This window comes from Rhinoderma darwinii, chromosome 6 (genome assembly GCF_050947455.1).
Source record: "Rhinoderma darwinii isolate aRhiDar2 chromosome 6, aRhiDar2.hap1, whole genome shotgun sequence".
Classification (NCBI taxonomy): Eukaryota; Metazoa; Chordata; class Amphibia; order Anura; family Rhinodermatidae; genus Rhinoderma; species Rhinoderma darwinii.
This window is the reverse complement of record NC_134692.1, coordinates 93,113,061-93,131,533: the sequence shown is the minus strand read 5'-3', so window position 1 is coordinate 93,131,533 and position 18,473 is coordinate 93,113,061. Positions and strand designations below refer to the sequence as shown.

The 18,473-nt window shown below is 44.1% G+C and overlaps 1 protein-coding gene across 8 annotated transcripts in view; it reads left to right on the top strand.

Annotated features, from left to right (window-relative positions):
* The window catches only part of LOC142655634 (ubiquitin carboxyl-terminal hydrolase 22-A), a 238,839-nt gene that overhangs the window by 29,148 nt on the left and 191,218 nt on the right, over positions 1 to 18,473 (top strand). Inside the window, exon 1 of one of the 8 annotated variants that reach the window (XM_075830045.1) lies at positions 12,187 to 12,298. The exons of 6 other annotated variants lie outside the window; for them this stretch is intronic. The gene's annotated coding sequence lies outside the window, so the exon portion shown is untranslated. Of the gene's footprint in view, positions 1 to 12,186; positions 12,299 to 12,642; positions 12,662 to 18,473 lie in introns of those variants that run through there. One more of the 8 variants, XM_075830046.1, reaches the window with a different exon arrangement.

The window sequence follows — 18,473 nt, the reverse complement described above, 5'->3', positions numbered from 1 at the left end:
CGCCTTGGCGCTCACACACCTTAGTAAGGGTAGAGATGGGAGCCGTCAGAGATTAGAAGTTTGGAAAAAACTGCCGGTAGAAATTGTCGAAACCCAGGAACTGCTGTATGGCCCTCAGGCCTTGAGGACGTGGCCATTACAGGACAAACTTTAGTTTCTCAGGCTCCATCTTAAGACCTTGATCTGAGATGATGTAGCCCAGGAAGGGCAAAGACCTCTTTTCAAAGACTCCCTTCTCCATCTTACCATATAAGCGATTCTTTCTTAGTCGCAGAAGACCCCTGACGGACATGCCTCCGATGGGTCATCCGATCTGGGGAGAAAATCAAAATATCATGGAGATAAACTACAACACACATATAGAAGAGATCTCGGAAAATATCATTGACTAATTCCTGAAACGCTGTGGGAGCGTTACGCAGTCCGAAGGGCATCACTAGATATTCGTAGTGCCCATCACGGGTGTTTAAATGCAGTCTTCCATTCGTTACCCTGGCGAATCCGGATTAGGTTATAAGCCCCCCGCAGGTGTAGCTTAGAAAAAATTTTGGTTCCTCGTATGCGATCAAACCGCTCTGATAGAAGTGGCAACGGGTATTTATTCTTGACCGTGATCTGGTTGAGACCACGGTAGTCAATGCAGGGTCAGAGATCCATCTCTTTTCTTAACGAAGAAGCCGGCCCCAGCCGGGAAGGAAGGTTTTCAAATAAAACCCCTCTCCAAGTACTCCTTGATATAGGCTGACATAGATAAAGTCTCTGGCAAGGAGAGAGGATATACTCGTCCACGGGGAAGAGAAGCATTAGGAACCAGTTTAATGGGACAGTCATAATTCCGATGTGGAGGCAACGTCTCAGCCTCTCGCTTGCAGAAGGCATCCGCAAAACTGGCATACTGAGATGGTGGATCGTAGAGTGACTGAGGCAGAGGGGACATAACAGGACGAACTTGTGTCAGGCAATGGCTACGGCCAGTGGCGGATTAAGTAGACCATAGGCCCTGGGCTGTTACCCATAGTTGTGCCCCCCTTCGCCGCCGCCGCCCTGTAACTATTGTTAACCCTTCCTTTTTGTCCAGACATTAACAAATGGGTGTTACTACTCCCCTTGTCAAAAGGCTGTGTTCCCACATACTGACAGTCTCCAATCATCGCTGACCGTATCGCACCGTGTAGGGACACATTCTCCTGACAAAGGGAATAGTAACACTTATTTGTCTATCAGTCCTGGACTGCACAAAGACTTTTTTGAAATACAAGGATTTCCTATAATAAACATGTCAGTAGAGATGACAGATTGTCTATAAATCTAGTGACTCACAGGTGACTACGTAGTTCTTTTCCTCTTCTCCATCCAGTCCAGACTTCATGACGACAACTTTTCCCGGCCATGACCCATTTCTGAAGAATTTGCCACTCAGATGTCTTTGGCTCCTCACTTTTCCAACATTTCCACACCTATAAATAAAGATAATATCATGGTGCCACACACTGTACCCCTAAATATAATAGCACCAAACACTGCGCCCCTGAATAAAATAGTACAAACGCTGTGCTCCTAAATATTATAGCACCATAGACTGCGCCCTTGAATATAATTGTGTCAAACACTGTAGATGGCACCACACACAGCGTAAATAGCGCTACACAGTCCTCCCCCCTCTGTAAATAGCGTCCCATAGCCCTCCCCCTCTTGTATATAGTGCTACACAGCAATCCCCCTTAGATATAGTGATACACAGCGCTCCCTTCTATGTAGTGCTATACAACAATCCTCCCTTGTATATTGTGCTACACAGCGTCTCCCCCCTTGGACCTGCAGCTCTTGTAATTGCTCAGTATAATGTCCCCCGTAGCTGCCCCCACAGTATATTGCCACCCATAGCTGCCCCCACAGTATAATGCCCTTCATAGCTGCCTCTACACAGTATAATGCCTCCATAGCTGCAACACAGTATAATGACTCCGTAGCTGCGACACAGTATAATGACTCCGTAGCTGCGACACAGTATAATGCCTCCGTAGCTGCGACACAGTATAATGCCTCCGTAGCTGCGACACAGTATAATGCCTCCGTAGCTGCGACACAGTATAATGCCTCCGTAGCTGCGACACAGTATAATGCCTCCGTAGCTGCGACACAGTATAATGCCTCCGTAGCTGCCACACAGTATAATGCCTCCGTAGCCGCGACACAGTATAATGCCTCCGTAGCCGCGACACAGTATAATGCCTCCGTAGCCGCGACACAGTATAATGCCTCCATAGCTGCCTCTACACAGTATAATGCCTCCATAGATGCGACACCGTATAATGCCTCCATATGTGCATACCTAATAAATAAAAAAAACAGAATTACTTACCTATCCCGGTTCCCACGACGGTGGGGGATGCCTCTCCTCCTCTGCACTGTCCCGTGAGTGACTCCGTGCAGACAGGCGCGATGACGTCACTACATCGCGCCTGCTTGCACAGAGCCGCTCACGGCAGAGTGAATGCTGGAGCGAGGCTCCAGCATTCAACCCAACTGAATCTGCGTCCTGTGGACGCAGATTCAGTTGGAAGCGGGCAGCTAGCAGCGCTGCATAGTTTTTTAAGATTGTGTGTGTGTGTGGTTCGGGCGGCGATGGGCAGCCCCGGGCGGCCGCCCGAACCGCCCATATTATAATCCGCCATTGGCTACGGCATCTAAAACCCCATTGAAGAACTTCTCCGGAACTCCAGTCGAGATCCGGGGCGTGTAGTCGAAGCCATGGCAGATCCAGCTGGATAGGATTGATTGCCTTCCTTGTACTACCGAAGGCTATCTGCTCTGAGTGAAGAGCGTTGACCCGTAGTGTCAACGGCTCCGTGATAAACACAATCATATCGGGCAATGGTAGACCATTCACAGAGGCAACAGCCAGGGGTCTCTCCAGAAGAACTGTGGGTAGTTGTAAACGTTCCACTAGATCCTGCTGGATGAAATTAGCAGCTGCTCCGGTGTCGAGATAGGCGGAGGAGGGATGTGACGTCTCTCTGGAGATGATGGCCACAGTAATCGATAATTTGGAAGAGGTTTTAACGTTTGGAGGCGTCCCATCTCGAGTTGCCTCTCCAACCAACCCCAGGTACTGGAGTTTCCCGGTTTCTGTGCGCATTGGCGCAAAAAATTACCCTTAAGGCCACAATACATACATAGTCCAGAGGAGCGTCTGCGCTGCCTCTCCTGTTCAGACAACCGGACTCTGTCTACCTGCATGGGTTCTTCAGGTAGTGCACTAGGGGAAGGCAATAGTGGCCTCTGGACCGAGGGTGCTGGTGTGTGGACCAGGCTCCCCTGTCGAACCTCTTGAGTCCGCTCCCGAATTCTCATATCAACTCGAGTGGCTAACAGGGCATCCAAGGTAGAAGGAACGTCGCGTGCCGCTAGTTCGTCCTTGATTTGAGAGGACAGTCCCTGCCAGAAGGTCGCCACTAGTGCCTCATTGTTCCAGGGCAGCTCGGATGCCAGGCTACGGAAGGAGATGGCATACTCCCCTACTGTGGAACCCTCTTGCTCGAGGGTCAACAGAGTGGCTGCGGCAGAGGAAGTTCGACCCGCCTCCTCGAACACGACACGAAAGGACTATTCGGAACAAGGCTAGGTCCGAGGGTACGGGTCCTTGTTGCTCCGAGATTGGGTTCGCTCATGCAAGGGCCTTACCAGCAAGAAGGGAGATGATAAATGCCGCTTTGGCCTCCACGGAGGGGAAGAGATGAGCCCGTAGCTTAAAATGAACCGTGCATTGGTTAATAAATCCTATACACCCTTTGGTATCACAGTCATAGCGAGGAGGAAAAGGCAGAGGAACTGTGGATCTGGAACAAACAGGTGGTACAGCAACAGCCTCCGGAGGTGGAACAGGGAGTAGATCCAGACGGACCAAGATAGAATTTATGGCCTCAAGGAGTTGATCCTGACGTGTTCGTAGGTCATGCATCTCCGTCTGTATCTTCTGGACTGCGGTCTTGTGCTGGCCAGCTGGTTCCATGGCCTGAGCGTACGGTCAGTCACAGGGTATGTGGACCCACTAGGCCGCTCCGCCGTAGCGGAGAGGCAGCTGACCAGGTCTCGGTCTATACAAAAGTCTAATGGCAGTTCGTAACACACGGGTACCTGAACTAATCCAGACGGTGGCTGTGGCCTCAGCACGGATGGAGGTCGGATCAGCAGTTTGTGGTGAGCAGTACAGGACGTGGCAGACGACAGGTGCAGTAGGACACGACCCCAGCACTAGTAGGCACAGGAAAAAGAACACCGCACGGGATACAGGAACAGGTAACCGGGCACGGGAAACACTAAGGGACCATTTGCAAGACAGACTTGGGATAAACTAACAACGCTCAGGCAAGGATCAGAAGGGCTGGGGCCGTCTTTTAGGCCAGGAGATCATGTGGATTGTAGATGATGATTTTTCTCATGTGCGCGCGTTGGCCCTTTAAGAGCGGGCACGAGCATGCACGTGCACCCTACACGACGCAGCGGACCGGAGTGGAAGTGAGCACTGGCGTCTCCTAGGAAGGAGATGGGGACCAGCGCTCGCAGATCTATGGCTGCGGGCATCGGGAGGTGAGTAAACCCGACTGCCCGTGCCCATGGATGCTACACACGTCTGAGGGACAGTGTCAAATGCCTTTGCAAAGTCCAAAAACACTTTCCACAGTGGCCCTTCTGTCTAGGCTTCTACTCACCTCTTCATAAAAACATGTCAGGTTGGTTTGCCAACTTCTATCCTTAGTAAAACTGCTGGCTGTCACTTATAATAAAAAATGTTGTTTTTTTTTTGTGGGTCACATACTCCAGTATATAATCCTTCAATAGCCCCTCAAACCTTTTTTCCCCCAGCGGATGTTAAGTTAACTGGTCTATAATTACCCACGGAAGACCTAACGCCCTTTTTCAAACTGGGCACCACACTTGCCCTGCGCCAGTACCTTGGCACTATACCAGTCACTAGAGAATCTCTGAATATTAAGAGGGGGACAGAAATAAACAAAATAAGTTGTTTGACCCCTTCCTGCTCCTTGGCGTTCTATTAGGTCATGGTAACTATCGTTCGCGCTCTATGACCTAATAGTACCTCACGGAAGGAGCGGCCATTTCGGCCGTCCTCCCGACACATACAGTAGCTGTGACGACAGTTGCCGCAGCTCCTTCAGCGTGGACAGGTCGCGGTGTCCCCGCTGATTAACTACTTAGAAGACGCGTTCAATAGCGATTGCGGCTTCTTAGGGGTTAAACTACCATCGACTGCACGCTATATGATAGTGGGCGGCGATTGTTGCTTTGGCAACCGGAAGCCTAATGGCATCCGGCTATGCCATCTACGGAAGTCTAGTGGGTCCTGACAAAGTCGGGACCCACTATTCTTGCTGTCAGTGAGTAGCTGACAGCTCTAATACGCTGCAATACGCATGTAGTGCTGTGTATTAGAATTGCGATCGCGGCCTCCTGCCCTCAAGTCCCCTAGTGGGACAAAGTAAGAAAAGTGAAAAAAATTGTGTAAAAATAAAAAAAAAGTTTTAAAAGTAATAAATGTAGAAATCCTCCTTTTTCCCTGATCAGTCCTTTTTATTGTTAATAAAAAGAAACAAACTATACATAATTGGTATCGCTGCGTCTGCAACGGCCTGAACTACAAAAGTATTTTATTTATCCCGCACAGTGAACACCCTAAAAGAAAATAAACCATACCAGAATGACAATTTTTTTTTTTGGTCACTTCACCTCCCAAAAAATGGAACAAAGAGATCAAAAAGTCGCATGTACCTAAAAATTGTACTGATCGGAACTAAAGTTCGTTACGCAAAAAAAGTCCTCACACTGCTTTCTTGATGGAAAAATAAGTTGTGTCTTTAGAATAAGGCATAACAAAAAGTAAATGATTTTTTATAAAAAGTATTTTTTTGTGCAAACGCCATATGACATAAAAAAAACTATAAACATATGGTATCGCCGCAATGGTAATCGGGTGAAATTGCTTTACAAATGTTGGGGTGCTTTTCCTCCTTTATTCCTTGTCAAAATTTTAAATTCATACCTTTTTATCTGAAAAATTTGATTTTCAATTGCACAGCCTAATTCCACAAAATACAGCAATAAACCTGTGGGATCTAAGTGCCCATTATACCTCTCGGTAAGTTCTCCTTGAGGGTTGTAGTTTGCCAAATAGGGTCACTCTTAGGGGGTTTCTAATGTTTTGGCACCACAAGACCTCTTCAAACCTGGCATAGTTCGTAATAAAAAGGAGGCCTCAATATCCACTAGGTGGTCCTTTGCTTCGGAGGCCGGTGCTTCAGTCCATTATCACTCTAGGGCTACATGTGTGATTTTTCTCAATACTGCAGACTCTGGGTAATAAGCATTGAGTTGCGTTTCTCTGGTAAACTTCTGTTTTACAGGAAAAAAAGGAACAAAGGATTTTCTGACATAAAAAATGTGTACATTTCCTCTACTTTGCTTTAAATTCCTGTGAAACACCTAAAGGGTTGATTTAAACGTTCTAAATGCTGTTTTGAATACTTTGAGGGGTCTAGTAACTATTTTGGGGGGTATAACCCTCTGTCTTACAAGCAGATGCATTTAAATTCAGAAAAATTTGGTTTTTCTCTTAAATTTTCTCAATTTAGCTTTTTTTCCCCACAAACACTGAGTATATAGACGTGTCCGAGTGTGTCACACGTTTTGAACTCTTATTTACGGACCAGTAACAGAAAGGGGGCTGCAATGATGTCACATGATCGCTCAGACGCCATTTTCTCTGCTTCTCTTTATTCAAAAATTGAAATCTGCTGACGTCTCCTAGCAACGCTCCCGTAATTACAGGTGCACACGTAGCCACCCGTAATTACGGGAGCCCCATAGACTTCTATGGGCCTGCCGTTCCGTAATTACGGCCTGAAATAGGACATGTTCTATATTTTTTTTTTTTTTAATGGCCCGGGCACCTTCCCGTACGAAAACGGGAAGGTACCTGTGGCTAATAGTGGTCTATGGGCCCGTAATTACGGGCGTTTTTACGGTCGTGTGCATGGGGCCTTCGTAACTCTGCCGCCTTTATCCTCTGTGTCCAACTCTCCATTACCACTATTTAGGGGTCCTAAATGTTCAGGCTTTGGCTTATTTTTGCATTTACATACTTGAAGAATCTTTTGGGATTTGTTTTTATATCCTTAGATACCTGCCTTTCATTTTGTATCTTTGCTCATTGTATTAAGCTCTTTTGTAATTTTCAAAGGCTAGAGCTGTACCGTCAGATTTGTATTTCTGAAATACCCTTTTTTATTTTCTTGTCATATATTGCCTTTTTTACAGAAGGTGTAAGCCATGTGGGGTTTAACCCCTTAAGGACGCAGCCTAGTTTGGGCCTTAAGGCTCAGAGCCCATTTTTCAAATCTGACATATTTCACTTTATGTGGTAATAACGTCGGAATGCTTAAACCTATCCAAGCGATTCTGAGATTGTTTTCTTGTGACACATTGGGCTTCATGTTCGTGGTAAAATTTGGTCGATATATTCAGTGTTTATTGGTGAAAAATTGCAAAATTGAGAGCGTTTTGAAAAAATAGCATTTTTCAGAATTTAAATGCATCTGCTTGTAAAACAGACGGTTATACCACCCAAAATAGTTACTAGTTAACATTTCCCATATGTCTACTTTAGATTGGCATCGTTGTTTGAACATTCTTTTATTTTTCTTGGACGTTACAAGGCTTAGAACATAAACAGCAATTTCTCATATTTTTAAGAAAATTTCAAAAGCCTTTTTTTAAGGTACCTCTTCAGTTCTGAAGTGGCTTTGAGGGGCCTATGTATTAGAAACCCTGATAAAACACCCCATTTTAAAAACTAGACTCAAAGTATTCAAAACAGCATTTAGAAAGTTTTTTTTAACTTCAGTCATTTCACAGGAATTAAAGCAAAGTGGAGGTGAAATTTGCAAATTTCATTTTTCTTGCTGAATTTCAATTGTATTAATTTTTTTTTCTGTAACACAGAAGGTTTTACCAGAGAAACACTACTAAATATGTATTGTCCAGATTCTGCAGTTTTTAGAAATGTCCCACATGTGGCTCTACTGCGCTCATGGAATAAAACACAAGCCCTAGAAGCAAAGAAGCACCTAGTGCATTGTGAGGCCTCTTTTTTTATTAGAATATATTTTAGGCAGCATGCCAGGTTTGAAGAGGTGTTAAGGTGCCAAAACAGTAGGAATCCCCCATTTTGGAAACTACACCCCTCAAGGAATTCATTTATGGTTGTTACCATTTTGACCGCACAGTTTTTTCAGAGCACCTATTTGAATTGGGCTGTGAAATGAAAAAAGTCATTTTTTCCAATAAGATGTCATTTGTGATCAAAATTTGGCTTTTTGATCAGTTTTTATTCTATTTTTAGGTGGCGTGGTGACTAAAAAAAATCGCAATTCTACTATTTGTTTTTTTTATTTGTTTTTTTTTTACAGCGTTCACCGTGCGCTATAAATGACGTCACTTTATTCTGCGGGGCGATACGATTGCGGCGATGCCATATGTTTATAGCTTTTTTTTTAATGTCTTATGGCATTTGCACAATAAAATACGTTTTGTAAAAAATCATTCACTTTTTTCCATCAATAAAGCCGTGCGAGGACTTATTTTTTGCGTAACGAACTGTAGTTTCGATCAGTACCATTTTTCGGTACATGCGACTTTTTGATCTCTTTTTATTCAATTTTTTTTAGGAGGTGAAGTGACCAAACAATTGTGATTCTGGTACGGTTTATTTTCTTTTACGGCGTTCACCGCGCGGGATAAATAACAAAATAATTTTGTAGTTCAGGCCGTTACGGACGCGGCAATACCAATTATGTATAGTTTGTTTGTTTTTATATTTTTATTAATAAAGGACTGATGAGGGAAAAGGCGGGATTTTTACTTTTATAACTTTTAATATTTTATTTTCTTATTTTTACACCTTTTTGTAACTTTTTTTTTTTTTTAACTTTATTACTTTGTCCCACTAGGGGACTTGAGGGCAGGAGGCCCTGATCGCTATTCTAATACACTGCACTACATGCGTAGTGCAGTGTATTAGAACTGTCAGCTACTCACTGACAGCAAGCATAGTGGGTCCTGACTTTGTCAGGACCCACTAGGCTTCCGTCTATGGCATAGCCGGACGCCATTGTTTGGTGTCCGGTTGCCATAGTCACCATCGCCGGCCGCTATCGTGTAGCAGGCCGGCGATTCCAGCTTAACCCCTAAAAAGCTGTGATTGCTATTGAACAGGGCTTTTCAGGGGTTAATCAGCGGGGACACAGCAATCGGTCCCCGCTGTAGGAGCTGTGACAGCTGCTGTACACGAGAGCAGCTGTCACAGCTCCTGTATGTGTCGGGAGGACGGCCGAAATGGCAGTTACTCCCGAGACATACTATTAGGTCATGGAGCGTGAACGCTATGGTTACGATGACCTAATAGTACGTCCAGGAGCGGGAAGGGGTTAACTTTAGCAGTTTATAATTGTTACCTATAGGAATAAGTTTTGCAGTATAATTACACAAAGTAGATTTTAAGATCTCCCATTTGTCACTTGTCCCATTATTTGGCGTTCGTTGTTCCTAGTCCTTGTCCCGAATTGCAGTCCTCATCCTGGGAAAATTCAGTCTTAAAATGTAAGTGAGTTTGCCCTCCCAGCCTGTGTTTTTTTTTTTTTTATATATATATATATATATATATATATATATATATATATATATATATATATATACACGTTTTAGGTAAAATGTAACTATTGTGATCACTGTTACTGAGGTTTTCACAAACCGTGACATTCCCAACAAGCTCTGAATTATTAGAAATGACCAGATCCAACAGAGCTGGATATTCACCAGCCCCTCCCAGTAATTTATCCGCCCGTTCCACCACATGCCGAACCCTGGCACCAGGGAGACAGCAAACCTTTGTGGTTGAGGCGGTCTTGGTGACAAGTTATTCTATTTGTCTTCCTGATTTATAGAATTCCCTACAACTACTAATTGTCTTGTACACCCTCGCATCATCACCCAACTTGGCAATTTTGCTTGGAATAACAAACCGGTTTGGCCTTCCTTTTCTTGGACCCCTTTCTACTGACCCTAACTACATTAATCTAGCTACTTTCCTGGTCCTGCTGACCCATGTCTTCACCCTCCAGGTCTAGCCTACTCTGTGAGCAACATGCTCCGCTCAAGGTTGTGTATTGTCCTCCGTGCTGCATTTTGCTCCTCTAGATCTCTAATGCAAGCTTCTAGGTCAACAACATGCTCACATCTGCCACAGAGGTATTCACCCTGGAACTCCTGCTCCAGTCGTGCATACATATGGCAAACTGCACTAAAGTAAACCTCCAACCTTGTTATCCATTATCCCAGTTACAAAAAACATTTGATAAAGTAAAAAAAAAGATGAGTACTTATAGGGACTAGGGATGTCACGATAACAGAATTTGGACTTCGATACCAATACTTTATGTAGAATTGCGATTTCTATATCAAAACGATACTTTGCCAACAGTAATAAAAAAATAAGTTCTTCCATTTTCTGATGTGAGGCGCGTGGTGTGAAGATGAATTTAACCTCCACGTGCCTCACAATAATAGTAATTAACCCCATTATGTTTCTCAGTCATAATGGGTTAACATGTGATGTACATGATGGGGTTAATTACTATTAATGTGAGGCACATGGAGGTTAAGTTCATTTCACCTCGTGCCTTACATTAATAAGTGAAAAGTTTTTATTTTATTTTTTTTACAGCGTACACACCATAAATGATGCAAAAAAATTGTTGTGCAGGTTATTACGGCCGAACCAAAACCGAATGTGTAAATTTTATGTATAGAGACTTATTTTAATGTTTATTGTAAAGGTGTATGTGTATTTTTTATTTTATTTAATATTTCATTGTTTTTACTTTATTTTTAAACTTTAATGTACTGGCGTATATCAGATATATGTTAGGACATACCGAAGTTTGCCCTTACAGGAAATATGGTAAGACAGCTCTGGGGTCCTTCAATGGACCCTGGGCTGTCTGACCATATATGGTACGGCCCTCTATCGCGTCACAGGAATTTCGGTGATGCGATCCAAGGGGCATCTCCCCTTCTTATTTTCACCTGAATGCTGCGGTGGGGGTTAGCTTTGATCGCAGCATGCAAGGGAATAGCGGCAGAGATGAGAGGTTTCTCTGATCTGCGCCATTATAGAGCGGAGCTGCGGCTGTGTAATAGTCATTGCCCCGCTCCTGACAGGAAGTGCGCGCGGTCAGCATGAGGTTATGCGGCCGGCGCTGCACTAATAAGCTACGGTGCAGGTACTGAAGATAGATCATGGGGAGTGTTTTGCACAGCGCACGCCATGTTCTGTCTTCAGTGCAGCCGCTCATTAGTGCAGCGCTGGCCGCATCGCATCATCCTGACGACGCGCACTTGTCACAGCCAAGTATCGAAATACATGAAATAACAGTATCGAACAGTTTGGGGATGCACAGTATCAAAGTTTCGATGCATCGTGCATCCCTAATTGGGAATTTAACTCTTCTTTTTCACTCCGGTTTTATAACTCCACTCCATTACACCACCGACTTAGTCAACTAAGTCCAAATGAGAGCAAGCTCAAAAATGAGTCCTGCAGGTTAATATCTCCTGAGAGCAATTATACCCTCACCCTAATTGGCTGCACAGCAGGAAAGAAGCTGAAAAAAAAAAAAAAGGTTTTAAATTGTCGGTTTTGCTAACTTCTATTTGCAAGCACTCAATTTTGTTTACAAAATCACACACTGCAACACACTCCGGTTTAACGCCTTCCCGCTGCAGCCACTTTTAACCTTAACAGGTTATTTTTCAAATCTGACATGTCACTTTATGTGGTAATCATTTTTTGACTTGCTTTTACCTATCCATGCTATTCTAAGATTATTTTTTCGTCACCTATTGTACTATAAGTTAGTGGTAAAATTTGGTCGATACACTCCGTATTTAATTGTGGAAAAACACCAAAATTTTGCTGAAAGAACAAATTCAGCATTTTTCTGAAGTTAAATGTATCTGCTTGTAAGACCTATAGTAGTAACACAAAATAGTTGCTAATTAACGCATGCACGTTACGGGTGGTACAACAGAACAGCCCATACACGGCACGTCGCAAGTGATGTCGTATATCCGGAAAAGAATTGATCAACACAGCGGCCAGAGAGTGACGTCTCCCGTCAAGTATCCCACGACAGCAGCTGGAAACTAGGCCAATTTGGAAAATGTAAGTATATTACAAAAGTATTTACATCAACAAATTACAAAAATTAGATCATTTTAACTCGGAAAACCCCTTCAATACTTTTTTTTTTTTTCCCTGCAACACGATAAGGTTTTACCAGAGAAATGCAACTAAATATTTATTGCCCAGATTCTGCAGTCTTTAGAAATATCGCAAATGTGGCCCTAATGGACTGAAAAACAGGTCTCAGAAGTAAAGGAGTACCTAGTGGATTTTGGGGCCTTCTTTTTATCGGAATATATTGTAGGCACCAGGTCTGGTTTGAAGAGGTCTTGTGATGCCAAAACAAAGGAAATACCCAAAAAATACTCCATTTTGGAAACCACCCCACAAGGAATTAATCTGGTAAGACGTAGACTTGGCTCAAAATTTTTTAATTTTCTCAACAAATAAAAAGGAGAAAAAGCGCCCTAACATTTGTAAAGCAATTTCTCCCGAGTATGGCGATACGCCATCTGTGGTCACTAACTGTTTGAGCACATAGTAGGGCTCAGAAGGGAAGGAGCGCCATTTGGCTTTTGGAGTGCAGATTTTGCTGGATTGGTTTCTGGGTTCTATGTCGCATTTGCGAAGCCCCTGTGGGACCAAAACAGTGGAAACCCCCCAGAAGTGACATATTTTGGGAAACTACACCCCTTAAGGTATTCACCTCAGGGGTGTAGGGAATCTGTTAACCCCACAGGTGTTTTGCAGAAATTAGTGTGCACTTGTTGCAGAGTGAAAAATGGGAATTTTTCCATAGATATGCCAAAATGTGGTGCCCAGCTTGTGCCACCATAAGACAGCTCTAACTATTAGGGCGGATTTACACTAGCGTGATATACATCCGTGCAACGCGCGTGATTTTCACACGTCTCGCACGGACCTATGTTAGTCTATGGGGCCGTGCAGACAGTCCGTGATTTTTACGCAGTGGGTGTCCGCTGTGTAAAACTCACGACCTGTCCTATATTTCTGTGTTTCTCTCGCCTCACACGCCCATTGAAGTCAATGGGTGCGTGAAAATCACGCGCACCACACGGAAGCACTTCCGTGGGACGCACGTTTCGCGCAATAGCAGTAAGAAGTATGATTGAAAACCGAAAAGCACCACGTGCTTTTCTGTTTACAGTGTCATAATGATGGCGGCTGCGCGAAAATCACGCATCCGCGCATCATATGGGGATGACACACACGGAGCTGTTAAGTGCCTTTTGCGCGCGCAAAACCCACACGCTCGTGTAAATCCGCTCTTATGCGGTGTGTCCTGGTTTTAGAAACACCCAACATGTGGCCCTAATCTTTTGTCTGGACATACGATCAGGCTCAGGAGTGAGAGTACCATGCGAAATTGAGGCCGAATTTGGTGATTTACAAAGTATTGGTTTACAATTGCAGAGGCTCTGATGTGAAATAATAAAAAGAAACCCCTGTGAATTGACCCCATTTTGGAAATTACACTCCTCAAGGCATTTATTAAGGGTTGTAGATGAGCATTTTCACCCCACAGCTCTTTTCCATAAATTAATGCGCTGCGGATGATGCAAAGTAAAAACTGCAGTCTTTCCCTATATGCCGTTTCATTGGCAAATGCCATATATGTGGAAATAAACCGCTGTTTGGGCACACTGTAGTGCTCAGAAGGCAGGGAGCGCTATTTGGCCTTAGGAGCGTGGATTTTGCTTGGTAGTTTTGAGTATTGCTGGTGTTTTTTAATTATAATGTGGTATATGTAAGTCGTTCAGAGTACATCAGGGGCATAGTCAGGTGGTATAATAATGGTGTAAGAAAAAACACAATACAATTAAATAATCCATAGTTGAGTGGTAGCAATCCTTTATGCACAGGCTAGTATCTCACTGATAAATGGTGTCTTTTCCCAGCAAAATTCCCCAAACTGCAAAGGTGCAGAGTGTGTACCATAAGGGGATAAAGTGTTAGGCTGGGTTCACACGACCTATTTTCAGGCGTAAGCGAGGCGTTTTACGCCTGAAAACACGGCTCAAATATGTCGGCAAACATCTGCCCATTCATTTCAATGGGTTTGCGAATGTACTGTGCCGACGACCTGTCATTTTACGCGTCGCTGTCAAAAGACGGCGCGTAAAATAACAGCGTCGTCAAAGTGCAGGACGCTTCTTGGGACGTTATTTGAGACGTTTTTCATTGACTTCAATGAAGAACAACTCCAAATTACGGCCGTAATTGACTCCTCGCAAAACGCGAGTACGAGCAATTACGTCTGAAATGCAGGAGCTGTTGTCGTTATCGTGTGCACATACCCTAATCCTTGTATAATATGGTTGCACTCGCTTCCAGCAGATATGTTTTGTGCCTTACCCTTCCTGGTTCACTTATTTTAGGGCATTGATAAATCGCCTCCTGAAACAGAAGAAATGTTCCCCTTGGGCTGGCACAACTGCATATTTTTCTTTCCTGACTTATTGGAGGCTCCGAGATTAAATGACTTTGTGTTAATGCTTGTAATTTATAAATTAAATACATTTGTAATATACTTACATTTTCCGAAATGGTCCAGTTTCCAGATCCTGTCGCGGGGTACTTGACGGGTGACATCACTCTCTGCACTGGCTCTGGCCGCTGTGTTGATCTTCAATTCTTTGCCGCGTATACGACACGTCACTTGTGATGTGCCATGTATGGGCTGTTCAGCTGCACAGCCCGTAATGCGCGGTCACTGCTCTTCTTGCGGTCCCTGCTGTTCTCTAGAGAACAGCAGCAGGGGCCGCTCATGCACGTTACAACAGAACAGCTCATACATGGCACGTTACAAGTGACATGTCATATACCCGGAAAAGAATTGAAGATCAACACAGCGGCCAGAGCCGTTGCAGAGAGTGACTTCACTCGTCAACTACCCCACGGCAGGATCTGGAAACGGGGCCACTTTGGAAAATGTAAGCATATTACAAATGTATTTACAATTATAAATTTAATCTCGTACAACCCCTTTAACTAATTTTCTTTTTTCATAGATGTAGTGGTATGAGGGCTGTGTTTTTGCAGGACGAGCTGTATTTATTATTGGTACCATTTTTGGGTACATGTGACTTTTTTTGATCACTTTTTATCCTGTTTTTTTTAGGAGGCAAGGTGACCAAAAAACAGCAATTCTGGTATAGTTATATATACTGTTCACCATGCATTATAAACTTCATGTTAACTTTACTCTGCGGGTCAGTGCGATTCTGGCGATACCAATTTTATAGCACTTTATTTTGTTTTTTACGTGCTATAATTTTTATCTTTTTTCATAGACATAGTGGTATGAGGGCTGTTTTTTTGCAGGACGAGCTGTAGTTTTTATAGGTACCATTTTTGGATACATATGACATTTTGATCACTTGTTTTTTTTTTATTCCAATTTTTGTAAGACAGTGACCAAATCAAACTCTGGCATAGTTTTTAAAAAAATAATTTTACATTTTTTTTTTGCGCAGTTCACAGCCTGGTATGAGCAACATAATAATTTTATATTTATTAGACAGGATGTCTCACAGGACAAGTACGTATAAAGGTGGGAGACACCGCTCAACCACCCATGTGAATAATTGGAGATAAAGACTCTAACAATATATAATAAACAAGAGAAAAAAAGAGTCCGTACATATCAACATATGAAAAAATTATTAAACATCTTTATTGATAACATAAAATACATAAAATGACAAAAATAGAGAATCTAAAATAAATCCTTGTGAGGATCACAACTGTATACATTGAGTATATATATATATTGTTAATGCACTAAAGGTATACACAATTGCTGTAACTCAATGTAGCTCCAACATAGGGTGCATCAAAGCAGGAATTATTATCAAATATAGACTATGCAAGGAAGAGCAGTGTGCCCAACTCAAAAAAGGTCTATAGTGACTGGAAAGTAATTGGTGCCTTGGAAGAAATGGCATAGAGCCAAATTTAAGTCCAGTATGTGCACTTACCCATGTATGGGAGATTTGAATGTGACCCAGCAGTGTAGGAGAGCGCCCCGACGCGCGTTTCGCCTGTGGCTTTCTCAAGGGGTGACCTGTGACAGACGTAGCAGGTAAGTCGATGTAGCTACTTACCTGCAAACGCTGATGCTGCTGCAGAATCAACTGTAGCCTCTGGTGCCGATGTGTCCTCGCTCGTCTGACACGATTCAGGACCTGTGAGTGACGTCACAGCGTGATCTGGCAGAAGCTGGGCGTTCTGAAGAGAAGTGGATGATACTTCTCGTCAGAACGCCCAGCTAGTAAAAGTATTAAAAACGCCCCGATGTACGCACATAATACACGCCCACTTGGACTTTTGCAAGCCTCATTTGCATAACTACAAAAATGGTCATAACTTGGCCAAAAATGCTCGTTTTTTTAAAATAAAAACGTTACTGTAATCTACATTGCAGCGCCTATCTGCTGCAATAGCAGATAGGGGTTGCAAAATCTGGTGACAGAGCCTCTTTAATTAAAAAAAAAAAATGAAAATCCCACTTTTTCCCCTTACGAACTGCTTTACTATTACAAAAACGCCACAATAAAGCAAAAACGTTACACATATTTGGTATCGCTGCGTCCGTAACGACCCCAACTATAAATCTATTACATTATTTAACCCGCACTGTGAACGCCGTAAAAAATAAAATAAACTATGGAAGAATTGCTGTTTTCTGTTAATCCGGACTTTGATAAAAAGTGATCAAAAAGTCGCATCTACTCTCAAATGTTACCAAAAAAAACTGCTATATACAGCTATGCCGACGCAAAAATAAAAAAGTTACAGCTCTTCGAATGTGACAATGGAAAAATGTAAAAAATGGCTTGGACATTAGGGCCCAGAATGCAAGCAGGGGGAAGGGGCTAATAATTAGAATGTGTGCTAGTTTGTTTGGTAATGCAGCTTACCTGTCACTTACCCTGTCCAACTGCCATATAGAACTGCCAGGACACTTGGACAATATGACACTAAGGCCTCATTCACACGACAGGGTCCGAGTGTCGGCCGGGAAAATCGGCCGATTTTCCCGGCCGGTTTGCATCCGTTCCGGGCCGAGTTGCCGTTTTTACCGGCCGATTTGGACCCGTTTTTTTTCCCTGTCCGTTTTAAAATCGGATGAATTTCATTTAAATTTGTTGCCACACACAGCCCATTATAGATAATGCCACAGCCCCCCTGGTAGGTAATGCCACGCAGCCCCCTGCAGGCGATGCCACGCAGCCCCCTGCAGGCGATGCCACCCTGCAGGCGATGCCACCTTGTCCCCTGTAGGTTGCACCCACCCCACCCCCCCCCCCCCCTTCCAGGAGAAGTCACTGACTTCAATGTCCATATATGGACAGTGTAGTCACTCACTTCTCCTGTAGCGGAATCCCCGGCCACAGAGTCGGGGATTCCGCTGCAGAAGTGAGTGACTTCGCTGTGTCCATATATGGACAGTGTAGTCACTCACTTCTCCTGTAGCGGAATCCCCGGCCATAGAGTCGGGGATTCCGCTGCAGAAGTGCGTGACTTCGCTGTGTCCGACTCCTACAGCGAGCAATAAAAGACCCTCCTCCTCCTCACATGCACTCTTCACTGTGAGGAGGAGGAGGAGAGAGAGTGCGCGAGCGACGGTAGACCCGGCCATCACTCGGGACACATTCCGGTGATGGCCGTGTATTACCCGGCCCCATAGACCTCTATGGGGGCCGGGCACCTGGCCGTAAATCGAGCATGTCCTATTTTTTGACGGCTGGTTTTCCCGGCCGTCAAAAAATCGGTCGTGTGAATAGCCCCATTAGGGGTCTATTATTCCTAATGCAGCCGGGTGCCGGCCGATTTATGAACGGCCGGGAAACCCTGTCGTGTGAATCCCGCCTTAGACAGAGATGACTGCCGTCGTGCCCCGCTGCGTGTGCATGTGTGTAATATATGCATATATAGGGGTGTGTGTTTTTGTTTATGTATATATGTGTGTGTAATGCACACATTTCGCACACATTACGCGCACACATTACACACACGCACACATTGCGCGCGCACACACGCGCACGCAAACAAACATTGCATGCACACGCACATATTGCACGCACATATTGCGCGCGCACGCACATATTGCGCGCGCGCGCACGCACATATTGCGCGCGCACGCATTGCACGCGCACACACACTGCACGCACACTCTGCACACGCACAC